Source organism: Lissotriton vulgaris, chromosome 3_1, assembly GCF_964263255.1.
Source record: "Lissotriton vulgaris chromosome 3_1, aLisVul1.2, whole genome shotgun sequence".
In the NCBI taxonomy this organism is placed as follows: domain Eukaryota; kingdom Metazoa; phylum Chordata; class Amphibia; order Caudata; family Salamandridae; genus Lissotriton; species Lissotriton vulgaris.
In genome coordinates, this window is record NC_141689.1 from 1,238,002,046 (window position 1) to 1,238,024,213 (window position 22,168).

The following is a 22,168-nucleotide window of genomic DNA, read 5'->3' on the forward strand; positions in this document are numbered from 1 at the left end:
CCTGGTGAAATCCCATAGTCTGGATTCGAAATGTAATGGGGGTGGTATATTGACCTATTTCCTGCCCCTCTCTCCGTTAAAATGGACACACTTGTAATTCCTATTCATGCGCAAGGGCGCGAAATTAAGAGGGCACTCAGAAGTGATGCTAAATTGGTAAAATTCTATGTAACCATGCAGGCCCAGCTCCAGAATTCTGCACCTGGGAGGTCTGTGAAGCTGCATGGGTAGGACATCAACATACAAGTGAAAGCAAGGAAAAAGATAAGCCGGGGTTTTGTAACATCTGCTGGGGCAGGGTTTGACAGCTGTCTAACTGACAAGTTGAGAAAGTTTCTTCCATTTAGTATGTCCTGTGCTCAGTGCCTAATTTGCGCTGTAGGGAGAAACGTGCACAGGGCACGGTTGCCCAATGGGTACTGGGTGCAGGGTACTTAAGCACTAGGCCTGCGCGCAAGTTATTATCTGCGCCAGTGCCCAATAGGCATAAACAGGTCCCAATGTTACCGCAGTGTATGACCTGTGAATTATGTGGTCTATGGCACCACACCGAACCATAAATGGTGAAAATGAATGCTTTTAAAGTCCTTAATCATAATGGCAAAGGTTTCAAAATACATATTTCACAGGAACTATGTCAAACCTTTGGGATATTTGCTGTCTATAATTCTTTGGAAATTACACTTGTTCTGTGAAATATAGATTTAAATTAACGACAAGGATGCAAGGAATTATAGTATAACACAGGATCCAGCAGTAGGGTGTGATAGTGTTTTAAATGGACATTTTACTATTTTAAAAATTGTAATATAAAAAATGCATGTCCTATAACTCGGTATAGGTTTCAGCTGCAATTTGCAAACCACGCTGCCTCATGATTATCATGTCACAGGGACCCCTCACTGGTATTATAGAACTAAGAATGTGCAAACTATAAACCGTACTTGTGTGCTATCCCGCTGCATATCTGAAAGCACGATACTGTTATATATCCTCTGACTCTGGGATGAACGTCAGAAGGGACACATAATAACCACTGCACAACAAGATGCAGACTTGTCTTTCCCCAGGCGACACAACATAACATAACATGAGTATTTGTAAAGCGCACGTTCACCACTACGGGCATCTTGGCGCTGAAATAACAGATGTTTGTTGTTACCCAACTCAATGGTACACACGTCCTGAGACTGTCAGCAGACGAGGAAGGAGCAGTACATTGCTAGTCAAATCTAGTAAAAACAGCTGGCACAGAGTATTCTTCTTGCAATGTGCAGGGACAAACACTGCTGCACAGCCCCTCTCTTTTGGTCCAGTTATTTTATCAAATCTTTGAAACCTTACAATTAAAGATTAACATACGTTTGCAAAGTGCAAAGAATTGCAAATTTGCACGCCACCATATAGAAACACACAGTAGCCCATTGTAGAGTGGAACAATAGTGCAGAAGTGCAGTTTTAGTTAATATTAAGTTACCCTTTTCAATACTGAGTAAGTATTTCATAGTTTGAAAGATGCTTTTATGAAGTCTGTTTAATAACACTACTCCAACACAGGTTTATTCATAGATGTCGTATCAGTAGAACTTTACTGAAGTGTAAAGCACCACAAGGCTCTTCATTCAGCTCTAGTTTCATTTAAGACATACATATTCCCACTGTAGACGCTGATCAGGAAGTGTGGCCTGATCTTCTAGGCACACACAAACATCACACACATTTGGTGTTTCTAGATGATTATTTGGCAAACACGTCTTCTTCCTTCCAAGCATGTCTAGCAGCGGCAGCAGACTGGATGCCAGCTTACATGTCAAAACAGAACTCTGAGACGAGAGAGATGCTCGTTACAGATGGAGCGCTTCCCCTCACTATATTGGACTACTGGTCTGTGGCCCCCAACACCGGGATGGTATAGACTCGAGGCTACTGAAGTAAGAAATCTAGGCATTATGTTTGATTAAGGCTTAACTTTTACTATTTACTTCACATATAGGTGAGCTGGCCTCTATTTGTTTTCACATCCTGAAAAAGTAGAGAAACATTCTCACATTTACCCCTACTGTTCACAAACGTCTCGTTATTCAAGTGGCTATTTCAACCAGATTAGATTATGGAAATGCCATTTTAACTGTCCTTGCACAACTCTTTCATCAATAAAGTTTAGATAGTCCCAAAAATGGGCATCAACTTTTTTTAGGCATGAGAATAATTTATTCACCTTCCTCTTATCTTGTAAAGCTGCATTGGCTTTCAGAGAATCTTTTTTTTATAGACTTTTGAAAGATTCATAAAGCCATTCATGAAGTTTGTCCAAAGTATCCTCAGAAGGTTTTGTTTTTCTTATACTCATGTGGACTCTTAGGTCTGCTAACTAGTACCTAGGCATACCTAAATGGCATTTTAGATGCCTTCTGTTTAGGTGCCTGCTCCTTCTGTTAAAAAGAAGTGTTTTTTGTAAATGTGTTTTCTGTTGACTGGGAAATGCTAGCTAGCTAGCCACCAACTGTGATGACATCTGTCGGTAAAATTGATGCACTAAGTTTGGTTTGAGCTCTTCAATCGAAGGAAAATTCCCTGAACAAGCTATAAAAATGCAAACTATAGCCTAGCTAGCGCTTCCATTGTTGTGGGCACACATAGGTGATTGCATGTTGTTGCCTGCATTTGCCATAAAAAACAGGAGTAACATGAAAGAATAAATATTAACGTTGGTGACCATCAAAATTAATGTTTTTCGCTCTGTCTCACATATTTCCTTCAGACGGGCTGGGGTAAAGGGCGTGTCCTAAGGTTTACATTGCAATGTCTTGTTTTTTCTCTCTCTCCAATGACTATTAAAAGTCTTTCTGCAAACTGAATTCATTCCTTGTTTATTCCAGTTTTATGCTTACTGAAATCGGGGGAGGTGGCAGAGGAAGACTACCAAAAATGCTGGTTCCACGCTAGTACGAGTAATAAATGCACTGTCGATTTTGTACATCTGAAGCCTCTAGGAATTTTGTGCCTGGGGTCAGTTGTAAGGGGAGAAAAAGAAACTGTTAAAAAACTATATTAAAAGAAAGAAAAAACAAGCATTGGAAATGCAATAGGTCTCGCACCATTAAAGTTAGTGCTTTTAGAATTGTTTATGGGGTTTTTTTGTAAATGTTTAGCATTTTTGTTTCCTGTAGCCAATGCTAAAGAATTACAAATAAAAAAAGCCATAAACATTTCTTAAAGCTCTAACTGAAATGGTCTGAGACCTATTGCACTGTGTGAGGGTGAGGGGTTGAGGGTGAGTGAGGGTGAGGGTGGGTGAGGGTGAGGGTGAGGGGTTGAGGGTGAGTGAGGGTGAGGGGTTGAGGGTGAGTGAGAGTGAGGGTGAGTGAGGGTGAGGGGTTGAGGTTGAGGGTGAGGTGTTGTGGGTGAGTGAGGGTGAGTGAGGGTGAGGGTGAGTGAGGTGTTGAGGGTGAGTGAGGTGTTGAGGGTGAGTGAGGGTGAGTGAGGTATTGAGGGTGAGTGAGGGTGAGTGAGGGTGAGTGAGGGTGAGTGAGGGTGAGTGAGGGGTTGAGGGTGAGTGAGGGTGAGGGTGAGTGAGGGTGAGGGTGAGTGAGGGTGAGGGTGGGTGAGCGGTTGAGGGTGAGGGTGGGTGAGCGGTTGAGGGTGAGTGAGGGTGAGGGGTTGAGGGTGAGTGAGGGTGAGTGAGGGATTGAGGGTGAGGGGATGAGGGTGAGTGAGGGTGAGGGGTTGAGGGTGAGTGAGGGTGAGTGAGGATGAGGTGTTGAGGGTTGGTGAGGGTGAGTGAGGGTGAGGGTGAGTGAGGGTGAGGGGTTGAGGGTGAGTGAGGGTGAGGGTGAGGGTGGGTGAGGGTGGGTGAGCGGTTGAGGGTGAGTGAGGGTGAGGGGTTGAGGGTGAGTGAGGGTGAGGGTGAGTGAGGGATTGAGAGTGAGGGGTTGAGGGTGAGTGAGGGTGAGTGAGGGTGAGGGTGAGGGGTTGAGGGTGAGTGAGGGTGAGTGAGGGTGAGGGTGAGGGGTTGAGGGTGAGTGAGGGTGAGTGAGGATGAGGTGTTGAGGGTGGGTGAGGGTGGGTGAGGGTGAGTGAGTGTGAGTGAGTGTGAGTGAGGGTGAGGGGTTGAGGGTGAGTGAGGTGAGGGTGAGTGAGGGTGAGGGGGTGAGGGGTTGAGGGTGAGTGAGGGTGAGTGAGTGAGGGTGAGGGGTTGAGGGTGAGTGAGGGTGAGGGTGGGTGAGGGTGGGTGAGCGGTTGAGGGTGAGTGAGGGTGAGGGGTTGAGGGTGAGTGAGGGTGAGGGTGAGTGAGGGATTTAGGGTGAGGGGTTGAGGGTGAGTGAGGGTGAGGGTGAGTGAGGGTGAGGGTGAGGGGTTGAGGGTGAGTGAGGGTGAGTGAGGATGAGGTGTTGAGGGTGGGTGAGGGTGAGTGAGGGTGAGGGTGAGTGAGTGTGAGTGAGGGTGAGGGGTTGAGGGTGAGTGAGGGTGAGGGTGAGTGAGGGTGAGGGGTTGAGGGTGAGGGGTTGAGGGCGAGTGAGGGTGAGTGAGGGTGAGTGAGGGTGAAATTTGTAACTGACATTGGTTTTCCCAAAGGAAACATTCTCTGCACTCATCCCTGAAACCATTGAACAGAAATACGCCAAATTCTAATGGCACAGCAGTCTTTTCGTCATCCAATGCCTCTTTTTGATGCAATTAATTCTTTTTCAGCTGTTTTGGAGATGGAAGCGAAAATGTGACTATTAGGAGTACATGTGCCAATTAGATGTGTGTAAAATATATATATATATACTGCCACGACTTCCTTCGTTTTTTGCAAAAGAGTCAAGCACTCCAAGGGGGTAGCGTAGTGGATCTTTATTTAGCAAACAACTCCACCAAACAGACGCGTTTCGGAAAATCCTTCGTCAGTGTCAACTATGATCACTGCGAGGAAGCTATTTAAACTAATTGACGTCACCCGAGTAACAAACTCGATGACGGTAGGGAACACTCTCACAATGCATCGATAATGGCGGCCATCTTAGCATGGTACTTTTCATTGCATCACAATGCTTACTCTTTAAATAACATAATCCTTCTGTTAGAAAACAGTCCTTAAATGTGCAGTTATGGCAGTATCATGCCCCTACATACAATTTCATGTGCCGGTTACATTTGTGTAAAACATTCTCATAATTATTTATAATTCACAACAATCAATGCCGTGTATCAGCTTTCCTGGGGTTAGCGCGGGACGATCTCCCGGGTCCCAAAACAAGCTGAATGCTGGTATTATGGGGCCAGCCGTCTTATCGGGTGGTACTGGATGTTGTTTGGGAGCTGCAGTAGGCGGTGTGAGGATACTGGATGGAAGAGAGGGGAGGGAAGAGAGGGGAGGGGGGAGGGAAGAGAGGGGAGGGGGGAGGAGAAATGCGACACGGCGGGAAGGGGAGGGGGCGGAGCGGGTGGTGCTGGATGTTGTTTGGGAGCTGCAGTAGGCGGTGTGAGGATACTGGATGGAAGAGAGGGGAGGGAAGAGAGGGGAGGGGGGAGGAGAAATGCGACACGGCGGGAAGGGGAGGGGGCGGAGCGGGTAAAACAAGACGGACGTGCACGCGCTTTTAAGCTCAATGCGCATGCGCATTGAGCTTAAAAGTCACGGGCACTGCAAGGAATCGCCACGATTCCTTGCAGTGGATAAAGAGTGGATAAGCCCCCATAGTCTTGCTTGCTCGATGCGCATGCGCATCGACAGGCGAGACCTAATAAGCACCTTACTGTTTGTATCAGGCATCTGATACGGTTCCACTGGGAAGTTATTTCCCTTCCGTAATGCTGTGGATACCACATTTATAAGAGTTGAATGAATGCTTTAAAGGGGGGGGGGGGAGTGGTTTTGTAGGACCCGCCCACCTCTCTTTGTGCCGAAATCCAGACCTACCATCATTTGGAAAGGAACTTAAAACCCATTTGTTATAGAAATTAAAGACTTCACTGTTAAATGGGAAATCCAAGTACCAGGACACCCTTGGCGTATTCATTATTGTTTAAATGAAATGAATTCATAGGTCACCTTAAAGCACACATTTCCGAAATCTAGTTCTATCAAATTTCACAAAACTTGCCATGTGCTTGATCAATATGCACCTTATTATGGACAAAACCAGCCATTCCTATTTCATAAAACACTCTAAATGTGTTCAAGACGTGTAGCGTGGATGTTCCCATGAAAAAAAGTTAACTCATATATAATGAGTATTTTGAAAAACACACTGAAGTCAGTACTCCTCAGACTTATTATGAAAAAAAGTTCAGTTACTATTCCAGGGTCGTACTGGAATCTAAAATCTACACGAGCAGAATGACCAATCCTCCCCACCCTGCAGGAGATGGCCACTAAAATGAGGTCATTAGACTTTCAAAGTCGGGTCATGGAAGGCATGCCAGCTCTAAAAGAAGCCGCCAATCCTGCAATCCACTGGGAAATTCCAGACTGAAATAAAGGCCAATCCTGCCTTGACTCACCCCATAAAATGAAATAGACTTAATGGAAGAAGCTCGTACAAAGCCCTATACATTAACTTTCTGGAACACATGAACGTGATCATTAAGCAAATAAATGTACATTTGGATAATGAATTGTATATTTATTGCAACCAATATATATTTGAACCAATGACGTAAAACTGAACCTAAGATTGCTCAATTACACCAAATAATGGATGTTTACTCACCCGATTCATTATTATTTAAGTGTATTAAGGGTACAGACTACAGAGCTAAAAAATGTCAATGCCACAGAAATTATACATATACTAGCGCTATACAAAACCATTAACACAGACTTTCATCCTTCCCAAAGTGGATAATAGAAATATCTGTGAATGTCATAGTACTTGGAAGTGCCAAAAGTGTGTTATAAACTGCTATATATCAAATAACAAGGTATTACTACTTTTAAAACTATGCAGCCAGTTAGGAATTGCATTAAAGCAAGAAAAAAAAAATCAAACCACTACCAAAGTTGCACATGTGCTAATTTTATGTACATTTTAATTTCTTGGAATGGCAAAATTCTTTCAAGATTTTTTTTATGTCGTGTACTGTTTTTGTCATTTAAGCAGCTTGTGAGATAAGCTTGTCTCTTCAGCTATAGTGGGAGAATTGCAGGATACCCCTATTGTTCATTTGTGCATGGAAACAGCTGGTTACACACCTGTAACAATGACCAGTTATTGCTTAGTATCCCTTAAAGAATTAGGAAGATAAAGCCTGCGGCAGGCACCACATAAAGCACTACAAGAAAGAACAGGACAACTGCCCACTTGTGAAGGACCTTGGTTGGAACAGGGGGCTCATTTGGGAAGGCTTGTCCCACCTGCCCCCCCAACCCCTGGGCTGGGCTTGTAACCCTGCAACAAAACATGAATCATCTGTGTATACCTAGGGCACTGGGAATCAAAATGTGATGACTTTTAAGCAGTACAAAAGGGGGTGGTGATGGACGGAGCATCTGAATCAATCAAACACTCACACCCAGTCAAAAGATCTGGGTTTAATCCATCACCGTTCTTTAGCCCACTCTGCCACCCCAGTTCAGACATGGCTATATGCAAATCAGTCTGACCCTGTGCCTCATGGGAACAGTCCAGCCCGAACTGCTAAGCCATGTCTTCCCTGGACCGGAAACAAGCTTCAGAGGACCGGTTTCTGGCATTCCAGCCGTCTTCAGCCCGGCTTGCTTGAATCCAGTGGCAAAGTGAGCAAGGGACTCACGTCTGAGCATACCCTGCCACACTTATGGCGGCCAAAAGCAGTACAAAAGGGGGTGGTGATGGACGGAGCATCTGAATCAAACACTCACACCCAGTCTGATAGCCAGAAACCGGTCCTTGGATGCTTGATTCCGGTCCACTATGTGTGGGAGGGTATACTCAGACGCGAGTCCCTTTCTCATTGCACCATCAGGATTTAAGCAAGCCGGGCCAACGACGGCTAAAATGCCAGAAACCGGTCCCCGGAAGCTTGTTTCCTTCACAGTATAATAATTGGCTTGGTAGTTTGGTGTGCCCTGTTCCCATCATGCACTGGGACAGGAACAGACTAATTTGCATGTAGCCAGGTTCTGAGCTGGGATGGTGCAGTGACTAAAAAACGGTGATGGATCAAGCCCTGATCTCTTGACTGGGTAAGAGTATCATTCAGAAACTCTGTCCATCACCACCCCCTTTTCCAAAATCGACTTAAGCAGGGCACAAAATTACTTTCAATCATCGGGGAATGGGTTGTCACTCCAGGGAGTCTCCGGGCACTGTGTGGTTTGATCGATCCTCGATCAGAGAGAAGTGGTGCTTAAAAAGCCAGGTCTTCAGCTGCTTCCTGAACGCCCCCAGAGAGGGGGACGTGCGCAGGTGGTGGGGAGGTAGTTCCAGGACTCGGCGGCGAGGTAGGAGAAGGCTGTCACCGTAACGGCAGCGACGCTTGTGTGGAATGTGGGCTAAGGCGAGGGTGGTGGAGCGGAGCTCTCTGATTGGTTGGTAGAAGGTCAGGCATTTGTTGATGTAGGAGGGACCGGATTTGTGGAGGGCTTTTTAGGCGTGAGTGAGGAGTCTGAAGAGGCATCTGTTCTGGACAGGTAGCCAGTGGAGGGCTGTGAGGGGTGATGTTTGCTCTTCTGAGAAGGTTAAGGATGAGTGCTTTTTGGTTAATCACTCCATGAGAGTGCATGTGTTTTCCAGGTCTCTCTTGTGAGGTTCTCCCCCAGCAAACACCTGCTCCCTCCCTCGTTGTGTTGCTCTCGCCCTCCTGTGCTCTCCTCTTAACTCATCTGGCCTATATGTTGCTTCTCCCTCGTGCGTTTTTCCTTGCCCTTTTGTTTGGTTTTCCCTCTTGTTCTACTTGTTCATTCTCATGCTTCTCCCCACCCTAATTGTTATTCTCACCATTGTGCTTCTTCCATCCCACCTCTTGTTCCTCTCTCCCTCATGTACTGCTTTTTTCCATCATCTCTGACCCACTTCTCTCATTTTACCTTCCCCTGCAGCCCTCTTTTATTTTGTGCTAAACCCAATATTTTTTATTTACCATACAAGTGACATCTGCCATCTTGGATATGTAAATAAAAAAAGGAAAATGGTGGACGTTACACTTTAGGGGTGAGCATGTGTTGTGACGCATGTGTGCACCTACAGAATAACAAAACTGGCAACAGCGGCCACATCATTATGCTTTTTCTTCTTTTTTTATTTTTGGGCAAACAGCATTGGCAAAGGCCCAATAGGTCCAAAAGTTGAGATCTTTGGCTTTGCTAATGCTTGTCTGGTTTGTGTCTAGGTAGACCTATGCTTCTGCAGAGATTGAAAGTTATTTTTCAAAATGTGCTAGAGTTTTGCCGTCACAGTTTTGTGTTTGATGCAGCAGGACCTCAAGACAACACAGGATTGCTTCCAGCCTGGGATGACCAGGGCACACTTGGATGATCAAATTTACATTGCCCTTTGATGAGGCTTGGAAAACCAGCATTGCTTTACTGTGTAGAGAAGAGAAAGACAATATCATGTGGTGACAGTTTTCATAGTGATGTGGTTTTTCAGTGCCAGCCTGCTGTCAATTTCGGATTTGATGGACTTGGCTCTGGCTATGAGCGAGGAGTTAATCCTTCCTGATTCATGCCCGTAAGCCAGGATCGGATATCTGAGTGGTAGGTGCTACTGGAGAGGAAATATGAATTCAGTTTTAATTGGATTGATCAGAAGTAATTTCCTGGCTGACAGAGAAGGGAGGACGCAAGTAATTGTTTAATGTATTTTACACTGTTCTTTTGTTAGTTGAGAGCAAAATGAGTTCCTAGATAGTCAACAGTAAGTGGCATATTTTCAAGACCGGACTATTTTTAAGAGGGCAAAAGAAAGATTAAACTAATATATTTTTCTAATCTTGAAATCAGGAGTATTTATTTCTGGACACGTATTTAGTGTGGCATAGTCTAGGAGCGGATTAGCAAATTATTTGCAAGACTCAAATAGTGTTCTACTGTTTGCTTTTTTACCCCTGCACGAGTAGACAGACAGCTAGATGGTATTTTAACTAAGATATTATCTACAAATGCATTGTATGGCGATTGTATAGTGTGAACCTACCAAAAACGGTAGCAAAGTGCCTTACACTGTAAAAGGCAAGCAGGCATACAGTCAACAAGTGAGAGAAGAGGTGACTGGATATGGGATTGTTAAAGCATTGCAATATTGTCCTCTAAACAGATGTGTCTTTAATTCTTTCCTAAATTTGAGTAACGTTGGGGCAGTGCTTATGGATAGGGGGATGTTGTTCCAATCCTGCGTGCATAGGTGGAAAAGGCCTGCTGTCTTAGTCCTTTTTCCATCTATGCACCCGTGAGGAGCGAAAAGGGAGAGTTGCTAACACCCCCCAGGTGAGTAGTACTTCTTTTAAAACCCAAAAAGGCTGAATGAATCCATCAGTTTGTGCATCTGCAGAAAGCACATGGATTTCTTAAAACAATCTGGTGGTCCATCGTCCCAATTCAAATTTTATTCTACAAAGACCCTATTTCATAAATGAAAGGGTTCTATTGTAATAAAGGGTTATATCTGTGGGTAGGTTTTTTGAGTATTCAGAAATGTAGGCGCTCGACTTCTTACGGTATGGTTCTGACTTATTCGTGGTACCGAGGTAGGTGCTTCTTGGTCAGAGGAAAACCTTAACCTCTGTAAAGAGAAGTGGTGAAACCACCGCCCTCTTGTGTTAATTTGGCAAAGAAACCAGAGCACACTATATTTTTTCTTTGTTTCTCTTTTTTTCAAAGTATCTTCTTCATCAAGTTTTCATTCATTCAGGATAGATCACACCAAATGAAGATTTTTTTTAAAGGATTTTATTTGTGAACAGTGTCCACTTCTCAGAAATCACTGTATCAATCACTTAAGCCTACACGTGTTTCATCACAGCATGTGGCTGTGACTCATCAGGGCTGATCAAATGATCAAAACGCGTGGTCGGGGAGCCGGTGATAATTCCAACCCGGTCCTAGTCGGGTAGTTTATAAGGCACAATTGGTGATTACGCGTGCCGTCAGGAAACTTTTGCGGTGCGCAAATGTTCTTAAATATATTCAGGCCGTATGCAGCCGAGGTCCAGCTTGTAAAGCTTCTGTCTCCGAGTGCGGGAACACTATTGTAATAAAGGGAATTTACACTTTACTGCACCTGTTCAGCATGACATTTAAATGGTTTTCAAATAACTCAGCTGCTTCTGAACGTTATATCTCATGCTAATATTTTTTGTTCGTATTTGTCAACTGGAAACTGTGCTGGCCTTTTAAGACAACATTAATTGATCACACTAGAAAATGTAAGCCTATATTCATTTTGGGAGAAGTAAAACAAGTCCCAGAATGCATGTAAGCACCTGGGTCTAAAAACAAGTAATGCAGAGAGGATGGGAAATACTACTGGAAAATTGAACATTTTAAGCTAAACTTTACACGGCTTATGCAGATAACCCCCTACCCCATCTGCCTCTCATATACCAACGCTGTCATTGGTTTTTATTTTCTTTTGGATAAAAGTGCTATATGCCCACAAATGGCAAAACAGGGGCCCACGCTGCAGGATGGCAGGCCCCCCAGGACAGGTGCAGGCCGGATTCGACCAGTACAAGCCAGCAGCAGACAGTGGTCACAAGTTTGAAGCTTTACAGACTCAGCCCGCACCGCTGTTGGCTGCCTGAGGCTGGCAGGGTTCACATGGATATCTGGTGGAGGGTGGCTAGTGGAACCTAAATATGAGGGCAACTTTACCTGTTGTCACCTTGATCCCTGGATGCCCCTGGCACACGCCGAACCACCCCCCTTGCTCTTTCATGACTCAGGTGTCCCCATGACAGAATTCCAGTTCATTAGGTTAATGTGCAGGGTCATCTGGTGAGCAGGAATCCAGGGAAACTTCAGCGTGCATTCCTTTAGAATTGGGGCAGCGACATCCGTGGAGGGGGCAGGGCTTGACAGGGAAGTGGTTATGAAAGTAGGCAGGTGGAAATCAGATTGCTACAAGCGCTTTGTTCGGCTTAACATGATGTAGATTTGGACAAATTTCAGCTAGAAGTAATGTAATTTCTTTTCGCTCATCAGTTTTGCATTAGGGCACATGGCTCCCACCAGTGTGTGGATCTTTTGGCATTACTTTATGTGTTTGGCACATGCAATGTTTTCGCTGGGTCATTTCCACTGGGACACAGCTAAAGCGGGTCTTCGTCTTCATTTGATCAGTAGGGTAGGTCTAAATTTGGATGGTCTGCGGCAACTGATGGAGGAATCAATGTCCGGGATGCTTCCTCTGACGACCCTCATCATTCTCCACATCTGTGGCAACGATCTGGCAATCCTAGGAAGGAGGATTCTATTTGAGAGTTTGTTAGTTTAAATCTCTTGGCTGGTCAGGTAATCCCAGGAGCAGTCATTGCATGGTTCCACATCATCCCCAGGAGGGTATGGAGGATTGGTCAGTCTGCCAAAAGCCTCAATGAGTCTGCAAGGCGTTTGAACAGGAGGATGAAGCGGCTGTTGAATACGCCCCCCCCTAAAGACAATTTCTCATGGTTGCATTCGAAGAGGATCTCTTATCCACAGGGGCGTGGTTCACTTGTCAGCTCAGGGCACTGAGATTTTGGGGGAAAACTTAGTTGGTTTTGCGGTGCAGGATATCTCTCATCTTTATCTAACTAGAGCACAGGATCCCTGGTCGTTGGTAAACTTCCCAGGTTTGTGGCAGAGGTGGAGTTGTGTTTGGCTACAAAACACTTGCACAGCCTGGGCATCGAGTATAAGTGCAGGCGAAGCCAAGAGGGAAATCGCCTTAAGCCGATGTCCCAACTTGGGCAGGGATACACAATATTTAGAGAAGGGCTGGTGGTATGCTCTACAGTAAAAGTGTCCATTGCCTTACATTACGCTGCCCCAACTGGTGTTGGACGGATTGAGAGGTCCAGATATGGTCCAGCTCACCCCTGAATGGTGACCAGGGGATACCTTAATGGGTGACTATGGCATAGTGAATTATGCTTCTGGGGGACCAGTTCCATCTTGGCCCAGATTTCTGAGGAAACATATGGGTTCGACTTTTAACCACATCGCTGCTTGAGAGATTCCTCTGCTGTGCTGGACAGCAATAAAAACAGGTGTGGTCATTACGAGCTCAGCTCGTCATGAGCACAGGAGCACCGTACTGCATGACGAGCTGAGCTCGTCATGAGCATGGAAGGGGTTAAGGACAACAATTTGCAGTTTCTATTTCATTTCGAAGTTCAATATTCGTGCGTACAAGGTCCCGGCATATGTTACTGCTCATCAAGCATTATATTGGATAGCCTTTTAGAATATCACAACACCCAAACAAAGAATAAGTATTTTTTTTTGTTTAAAATTCAAGTATTTTTATATCAACATAGTAGTCATGCATCTGAGATATACATATGTACACAGGTGATACAGGAAGGATAGTGCTCAAGGAGGTGCTCGTTGTGAGTGTTTGGAAGCGTTGAATGGAGGTGTTTATACAGTATTTACAATAGGTCTTAAAAGATAGCCTGAGTGGACAAGACCCATTAGAGATACAATCATATAGTAGATACAGTAACACAATTTCTGTTATCAAAGTTGTGCGACATAATCAGTACAGGTATAGAATTACAGTTGACGTTTCAACCCCATAAACAAAGAGAGGTGCATAAGTCCTTAAACCGGGGTCTTCTTCAGGACATAGGGAGACACCTTTTATCCACTGTGCAATAGGTGGGATTGCAATACAACAATGGGCCCGTAACCTCCTCTGTCAGAGGCCTACGTGGGTTGAAAGAAAGTCTAAGCTCTGTGCGGTGTCGCTATATTACTGAACTTCATGCGGAATGAATCTCGAAGTGTCTCAAATAGAATTGAAGACGAGATGTCTGCCAGCCGGCAGGCTCGTGTCTGGGGAAAATATCTCAAAAAAGTCAGCTCAGTTACTTTGTTTCGGATTAAATCAGCGAATGATGCGGCCAGCAGCAGTCCCTACCTCGCCAAGTCATTGGCCCATTCAGCGTAGTGTTGTGGAAGTGCTTAAAATACTTCAGGGGCTGGGGGAGCTGGTTTGTGCCGGTTCACGCCCTTGGAAAGGGGCGGCAAAACAGCGAGACGGTCTCTTTTGCACCGCTCCCAACACAGTGCACTGCCAGCTGCCCCATAGAGGGATTGAAAATATTTCTCAGTAAGGTCATGATTGGTGAGGCATTTACAGTCCTTAGTAGGCATCCCCATTGTTAATGGGATAGGTGGGGGACAGCGGTCTCATGGGCCTCCAGGGAGTGCTTACGGCAAGTCTGCTAGAGGGTGCAGGTGGAGAAATGCACGCTTGCAGCAGGCACTTGCGGCCAATTCCGGCGTGGGCGCCATGCTAGCAGCGCAGCACAGCACAGCCCCTTGGGGGTAGGTATTTGAGGGCCCGAGGAAGGCAGCGTTCTGAGCCGACAGGCCTCCTTTGCAAGGTCACTCCGGGGGGAGGGAGGGAGGGGTTTGGGACCTTGCACGTAGTTGGGACCAGTCATGATCTTAAACGTAGGCTCAATGCTGGATACCAGAGACCATGTATATTTTATTAGTTTAGGAATGGCTATGTATTAAAATCTCTGTTAAGGTTAGCCATCTACAAATATTGTAAATAATATTGTATGGAGTGTTATAAGGAGGTTCTGCGCATTAAAATGAACATTTGTAAGTGTTTTTTGTAAATAAATACGGCTGTGGTTGTTACGACTCCTAACCCAAAAAGTTCTGTTGGTAGTTGTGAGCGATCTAGGGAGGGGGGGGGGGGGGGTGTATTCCACGAGGGTCATGAGAAACAGGATGTTTAGGAGCGTGGACTTTGCAATACCGGGCGATAACCATTCTGGGCTTGTCACGTGCTCTGGAAGTGAATCCAAAATGTTATCTTGAGGTAGCATGCAGAGGGCGAGATGCGGGTCTATTACAAGTGTAACAGCGCAGGATAATTCCAGGTTACCCACTTGATTAAACAGGATATGTTATAAAACGACTTGAGCAATTACGTGTAACTGACTTGAAGGGGCACCACAGCTACAAATGTCGGAGCGGGTCTTCATCAACCCTTATAAAACTACAAGCAACATGATAGACGTTGACAACCGAAACCCTACAAACAATCAAATTAATGGATTTATTTAAAGAACGTCAAGGTATCCTTTCGGCGCGCGAACCGCCATTCAAACAAGACGGAAATTAAATAAACTAAACTAATCTGCTGTCGAATGCAGCCAGTACCTTGCTGGCAGCAGCGCCTTATCTAATCAGCCTCAGGAATGCGGCTCGACACCCCTGCACCGACCTCCCCGCGCCGCCTCGCATGCACCGCCATCTCCCCTTACACCAGAAATACGCCTCGCACTTTGTTCCACATTCCGCGCAGCTCCGGTTGCACGGGGTTCAGTAAACAGGCCATGAATAATGCACTTCTGCGAGCAGCAGCGACGCGGGAGCCACCGAGGGAGCCCTTTGACCCTGGCACATGGCCTGGCGCCGGGCACCCATGTGCTGCTGGGCGACAGGTGGCACAACAGAAGGTGTGCGCAGGGAGTAGGGTGGGGAGGAAGGGAGGATGCACAAGACAAATATATATGTACTCCCGCGCCGGAAACGGCACCACCCACGTTATTTGGTGTGTACCAAACACAAAACCAGCTCCACCGTTTCTATGGGGGCACTGTGCCAGTTCACCCTTTTCAAGCGGGCACAGTGTTTCTGTGGCATGGATAGAAATCTCTCAGCGCGGGACATCCCTTAAATATGTACTGGCGACCTGGGATTCCTGGCACCGGATAGGGGTAATCCAACCACAACACCGAGCCCGACCCCCCCACACACACACACATACCAGCAGATGCAATTTAGTTATTTTTTTATTCCCCCACTCCAGTCCGACAGATAGCGCTGGGAGCCCGGTGTTGGGTAGCCTAACCATGCAATAGATGCCTTTGGTCAGACAGGGTCGCCTTCAGGGAGAGGTTGTAGTTGCCCACGTGACAATCCCGGCCCCATGGTTTAAGAGAATATATGTGGGATAGAAAACATGCTTTGAATAATTTCCTGAAGTTCAGAGGCCTCCGTGTCCGGGGGCCCTGGCGCTAAAGAGGGACAGTGCGCCACAACTACACTTAACCAAGAAAGCGCTATTTCTTGATGGCCGCCATGAAAAGCATCAACTAGTCAATCCCTTCAACAGCCAAGAAAGAGTTTCAATGAATACCCAAAATTGGGCTACTACAGTTGAGAAGCCAAGTAGCAGAGTACAACAATACAAACGGACGAGATCAGAGTTCTCTGCAATGTACTTGGTTTCCACTCAGAAATCGACAGTATTTCTGAGAGAATCCCCCTTCACTCGAGGAAATTGGCTCATGTTGTGACGTGTGGGATTTGAAGGAAAATGGACGCCCTCTCGGCTTTAAAACGTTGGCATCTTTGCGCGAGGCGTGTGTTGCATGACAATAACGAAAAGAAGCGGATATAACAGCCGGGAGACAATCTGCCTCATGGTGAGCCTGGCTGACACCAGCAGCGGGGGGTGAACCCGGCATGCCCCTGCTACACATTGGAATCCACTTGTGTATTGAGACACAGAAAACATGGGAATAGGTGCCAGGCCTTTACATGGTAAAAAAAAAAAAAAACAGAACAGCCACACTTCTTCTATAAAGCGGGATAAAAGGAGGTTCTCCTACAAATCATTGAGTGTTGAGGTAAATCCAAAGCATGCTGAATGCGTCTCACACACAGCTTCACAGCCTTCAATCGTGGAGATCACTGAGACAAAGATGCTTCCTCGCACCCACACATGATTATTATTATTTTTTTACCCCAGAGGGGTTAATTTTACATTTAATAAATAACAGGTACAGGTATATGGTGTCACCATTTTTTAACAAATGCAAAAAGAACAATTGATGAACAGAATGCTGAACAATGTCAATCATTATCCCCCCCCCCCAGTGCAGAGATCTGGGTCTAAACTTATGTCTTTTTTTGCTGGCTATGCCATTCCAGTTTGGACCCAGTCATATGCAAACCAATCTTGACACTGCTACCCATGGGAACAGTCCTGCCTGAACTGCCAGGCCAGGTCCTCTGTGGAACGGAACATCCTGAGACTGGTTTCGGGACTCGGCTAGCCAGGCTGATGAGGGGTGAAACCCCGAAACCGGTCCTAGGATGCTTGTTTCCACTCCAGGGAGGACCTGGCCTGGCAGTTCGGGCTGGACTGTTCCCATGGGGCATAGGGTCGATCGACTGATATGCATTTGGCTGGGTTCAAACTGGAATGGCATGGGTAGCAAAAAAATGATAGATATAGGCCCAGATCTCTGTACTGGGGGGAATGTATGACATTGTTCAACATTTTGTCCATCAATTGTTCTTTTTGCACCATGTTTTAACAAGAATATAAAATAATCCTGTGGGTACAGGTGAGAGTGGGGGGAAGTTACCAGGAGCAGCAGGATCATGTAGTAGGTCCACATGTCTAACTAAAAATTCACTCACTTCTTAGTGCTTCTAATCTGCACACTCAAACATAAGAAAATTTCCTATAGCGAAGGCATGTTTTAAAGGGCGATTACACATCCAACCAGTGGCGGCTTGCATAGGCTGTGCCGGGTGGTGAGGCGGGCAGGGGGTAGTAAACTCGGACATATGACGGAATGGAGGTAGGTAATTACTTTCCTCCGTTCCGTCCTATTCTCCGAGTTTACTACCCCCCACCCTGCCCTTCCCCCAACTCACAGCATGCTCTATGCGAGCCGCCACTGCATATCCAATGGGTCCCCTAGATGCTCTGCCAGAACTGTAGCACATGACAGGTCCTCCTCACCCGTGCACCTATGCAGGGCTCGAGTCGGGGTACCACGCGGGTGGACAGTGTCCCCCCACTAATTTTACAAGGTGGACGCCGCCCCCCTGCCAAACAGCTGGACTTCACCTTTTTGGCCTCTCTGGGATGAGATCTGAGCCACCTTTCGTCCTGTCGTGATGTTACTTCCGGAGACAGCATCCCCCCCACTTCTTTTTTTATTTAGGACTTGTGCCCTGCTCTAACAACTAGGCACCGTCTCCACTCACCCTCAACTTGTCCAAAAGCATTAAGATCCATCTCTCAGGGACACCACAGGAAAGTATGTAACTATGCTATTTCCGCTCACCTTTCTTAACTCGGGATTTCACAGGTGTGCTGTTGAGTTCAACATCTATCAGACCACATATCTGACCTTCACACATTTCACCCAACCCTTCGCTTCCAGGTCATGTTACGTCAACACACTTTCACCTGCTGCACAAACGCCCTACGCGCACTCCTCGGACAAGGAAGGCAACAATGCAATAAGCACTCTGGCTGTCATGCGCTATATCACTGACCCTGTTTTCTTGTTGCTTTTTTCAGTACGAATTTGGACTCCTACAAGCGTCACTGACTGCTCAGGCTTACGGCTGGAGATCTCCCTTACGTTTCACCTAACTATTGGATCCCATTTTTTTATCCTGGAATTTGTTTATTCCCAGCACGTTATGCCTGCAAGTGTTTAGACTTTCGAAACAGTGTACTGACATCCCAAGTCTGAGACAGAGTTGTATTGCTTCGTCTCCAAGAGTCAGGCTCCAGGCACTTTGCTTCCCCTTCCGATATGAACAGTGCTAGGGGCTTCTAATAGGCATGTAGGTGCTCACTGCTTTTGAGGGGGACACACCACAATCATCATCAAACCTCAGGGAACACTGTACTCTTAGTCTCAAGTGCATTCTGGGAGTTGTAATCTTAGTTTGCTTCCATTAAAACAATTAGCCTTACACACTTGACACTCGGCAATAGTGGTGGGTTTAAAAGCAAGGACTTGAACCAGTGTGTGTGTGTGTGTGAGAACCTGGCCCCCTATTATGAGTTGGCGTAAAGTTCAAATGGACAATGCGGAAGTGGCTGCGTCACAGGCAAACTCAGACAGGTCAATCCTGCCGAAATATACTTCAGGGAACTGTGCAATAAATTACGGTAAATGTGGAATTCAGCACAGAAAACGAAGCTTCCGCTTGCACTTCCTCACTTTCCAGCTGAAAACTCAGAATATGAGCCATTTATGTACCCTGTAATTACCGCGCCCTGAGGTATCGGTATATACGGAGAGCAGTAAATACCTCACTCTTCACCGCCCACCTCGTTATCCGGGCCACTGAGTGAAGTTTGCAACATATTGTTGTTTTACCCGCCAAAGCAGTGACATTCCAATCGCCACAAGGGCGACACCAGCCCTGCTGCAGGCAGGCCTCGCTGTGTAAACAGGACACGGCAGACACCGGGCTCGACAGAGGCCACCTCCGCCTCCGGGGAGAAGGAAAGCGGTGCTGAGTCAGGGCGGAGGGATACTCACGCCGCAGGTTCGGGGCAAAGCGACGGTGCGGAGGGATACTCACGCCGCAGGATTCGGACACAGCAGCAAGTGCGGAGGGATACACACGTCGCATGGTTCGGCCACAGCAGTAAGTGCGGAGGGTTCCTCTCACGCTGAATGGTTCGGCCACAACAGGCCTCGGATGGAGACGTTTTGTTGAGGGCGAGGAATGTTCTGAATGAATGCACATGAGAAATGCAGCATAGAAAATACCTCGTGCACCAACGACCACTGCAATTGCACTGAGTTGCTGAATAGCGTTAACGAGCATAGGTCGGGCAGGAACAAACTTCACAGCTTGTTCGTAAGTGTGGTGTCTGTTATACACTGGCCTCTGATGCATAGATATTCAAGCCACCTGTTATGCACGGTGCCGTCACCGTAGCAGGTATAAAGTACAAGTATTGTTAATTACACTTAAAAAGCAGCTGCATTTTAGCCTTAAGTTTTAATTGTTTAAACTTTCCCCAAAAAGTTTTCCATAGCTCTACGTCCAACATATAAAAGGGTGGCATTAGAAGCGATATTCAGGGTGCAACTGGAATTTCCACCAGGGGTGTCGGGCTCCTTCCACACCACACACCTGTTAAAAACACTGCACTCCTGCGACTTCACACAGCAGACACACACCCCGCAGGGCATGTGTCACGGTCTGAAGTGAAAAGGGTGACAGCGAAACAAAAGCGGACGCCCCTGCTGTCAGTTCCTGTGGATAATTGCGGCCTTTTATTGGCCCACCGCGCTATCGAGTGACAGCTCATCCGGGCGGGACCAGCTTTTACTGCCTCCGTCTCAGGCACTTTTTAAGAACACTCTTTAAACTGAAAATTCTGAATTTCTAATAGTGGAATGAGAAATGAGCAAAGACGCGGTGCAACTGTTATAATGATTTCGTGGTTTTATAGCGCCTACAGTCAAGCAGCTATAAGCGGTTGCGGTACTCGTATGGCGATCTGTAGGCGGGCGCAGCCCCAACACGGTTGGAAACGGGTCTTATTTACAAGCCCCTTGCGCCACCCGTAAATCACCTTTCCCATGTTAAAAATAACGCAAAAGTGGCGCAAGGGGCTTGTAAATAAGCCCCCAAGACCTTCAGTCAGGTTGCAAACAGACATCAGCCGCGATCACTTAACCTATCAGCTATCCTACAGGTGCGTGCGCGTGGATGCTTTATCGGGCGTCAAAAAAAAAACAATACAACCCCCACCCCTCTGCGCTCTACCAATGCAAGGCTTACTCTCGGGCACCTCGTGGCTGGGGACCGCGCCGCCTCGTGTTACAACCTAAGCCCCTCGTGCACTTTCCTCCTCCGTGCACAGCTTCGCCCGCGGGAGTTGCGAAAATCAGCGCGTAACCTCCATGCACCCGAACACAAAAGAAGTTACGCAGCGTGGCCGCGGGGTGAACCCCTCTGCGCTCGGCCGCAACAACCTTGCATTTCCGCCCTGCACACGCGGAGGCTCCTCCGGAGCGCAGACACGTGGGATTCTTAACAACCTCGGATATGAACTGTCAAAAAAAGTTTCTTCACGGGGCGCGTCCCTCATGTAGAACCCAAACACAACTACTTCCTTCGGTGCAGCAGGTGGAGTGGCACCGCAGCCCAGAGCCCCAATTATTGCTGTATTTAACAGTTTAAACAGCGTGGGGGGGCATTTCCTTCCTTGCACTAGGACCCATGAGACACTGGCCTCGCCACTGAATACAAACATTACCAAAAGTTGCCCACCGCCAGAAACTCCAAACTGTCTCCACCTGCGAGCAACTAGCCTCTCATTGTGGATACGAATGAATAACGCATCTTCCACTCTAGCATCTTTTATCGACATCGTTGTGTTGGTGTTTGTCTAAACCACTCTTATAAGTGCCCACATTCTGTCTTTTAGCTCTTTTTATTAACCTGCATAAACAAATACACTGCCCTTTACAATTACCCCAGTAAGTAGAAAAAAACACAATGGAACCTTTACAATGAAACAATTTAACCCCCACCCGCATCTACCTTTAAGCACACACACTGCTGTTTGCCCACGCCCCACATACCCCAATACCAACTCACAGATGGATGCCCGCCTCGGGTCCAGGGCGCTCCTCGGCGGAGCCCGGGGCAGCGTGCTGTCTCTTTCAGTGGTTGCTGCTTCTCCTCTGCAGGCAGGAAGCGCGGGTGATGGGGTTTGCAGTTGTTGTTGCCCGTACAAGTTCTCTCTGACAGCAAAAAAAAAAGTTGCTCAGGTCTCTAGCAACATCCTGGAAACCAGAACAAGCCTCCAACGGCAGCAGGAATGTGAGCCCGGGGAGGAATGCGAGCGGGGGCAGCCCGGGTGCAGCAGGGGGCTCTTGTTTGTGTTTGTTTGATTTACCTAAACACCCCCGAGAGAGCCGCACTCGCAGTGCGTCCAGTTCACACGCTGCAGCTCACAGGGGACAGCTGGCCGGGCAGGAATGCTGGCGCGTCGGCAGCAGGTAGAGAGCTGAGGTCCGCCGGGGCTCTCAGTCCCAAGCCACTGAAGTCCCAGGAGAAAGCAGCAACAGGCTCCCGGAGACAGCGTGGGGGTGGGGCCTGCACACCCACCCTGCCTCCCACACCACCTTGGGAAACTCTGCCTACCACGCTGCCGCTCCCCGCAAGCCCAGCCTAGCCAGCCGGGTTCATGCCAACTTTTAGGCACACAAAGGAGATTTTCCGGCAGGAAGGTCGAAGCGTGTA

At 47.0% G+C, this 22,168-nt stretch overlaps 1 protein-coding gene across 1 annotated transcript in view; it reads right to left on the minus strand.

Annotated features, from left to right (window-relative positions):
- The window catches only part of PRAG1 (PEAK1 related, kinase-activating pseudokinase 1), a 137,665-nt gene extending 115,698 nt beyond the window's left edge, over positions 1-21,967 (minus strand). The window contains exon 1 of the mRNA XM_086961710.1: positions 21,521-21,967. The gene's annotated coding sequence lies outside the window, so the exon portion shown is untranslated. The remainder of the gene's footprint in view (positions 1-21,520) is intronic.
- Positions 21,968-22,168: the final 201 nt, after the last annotated feature.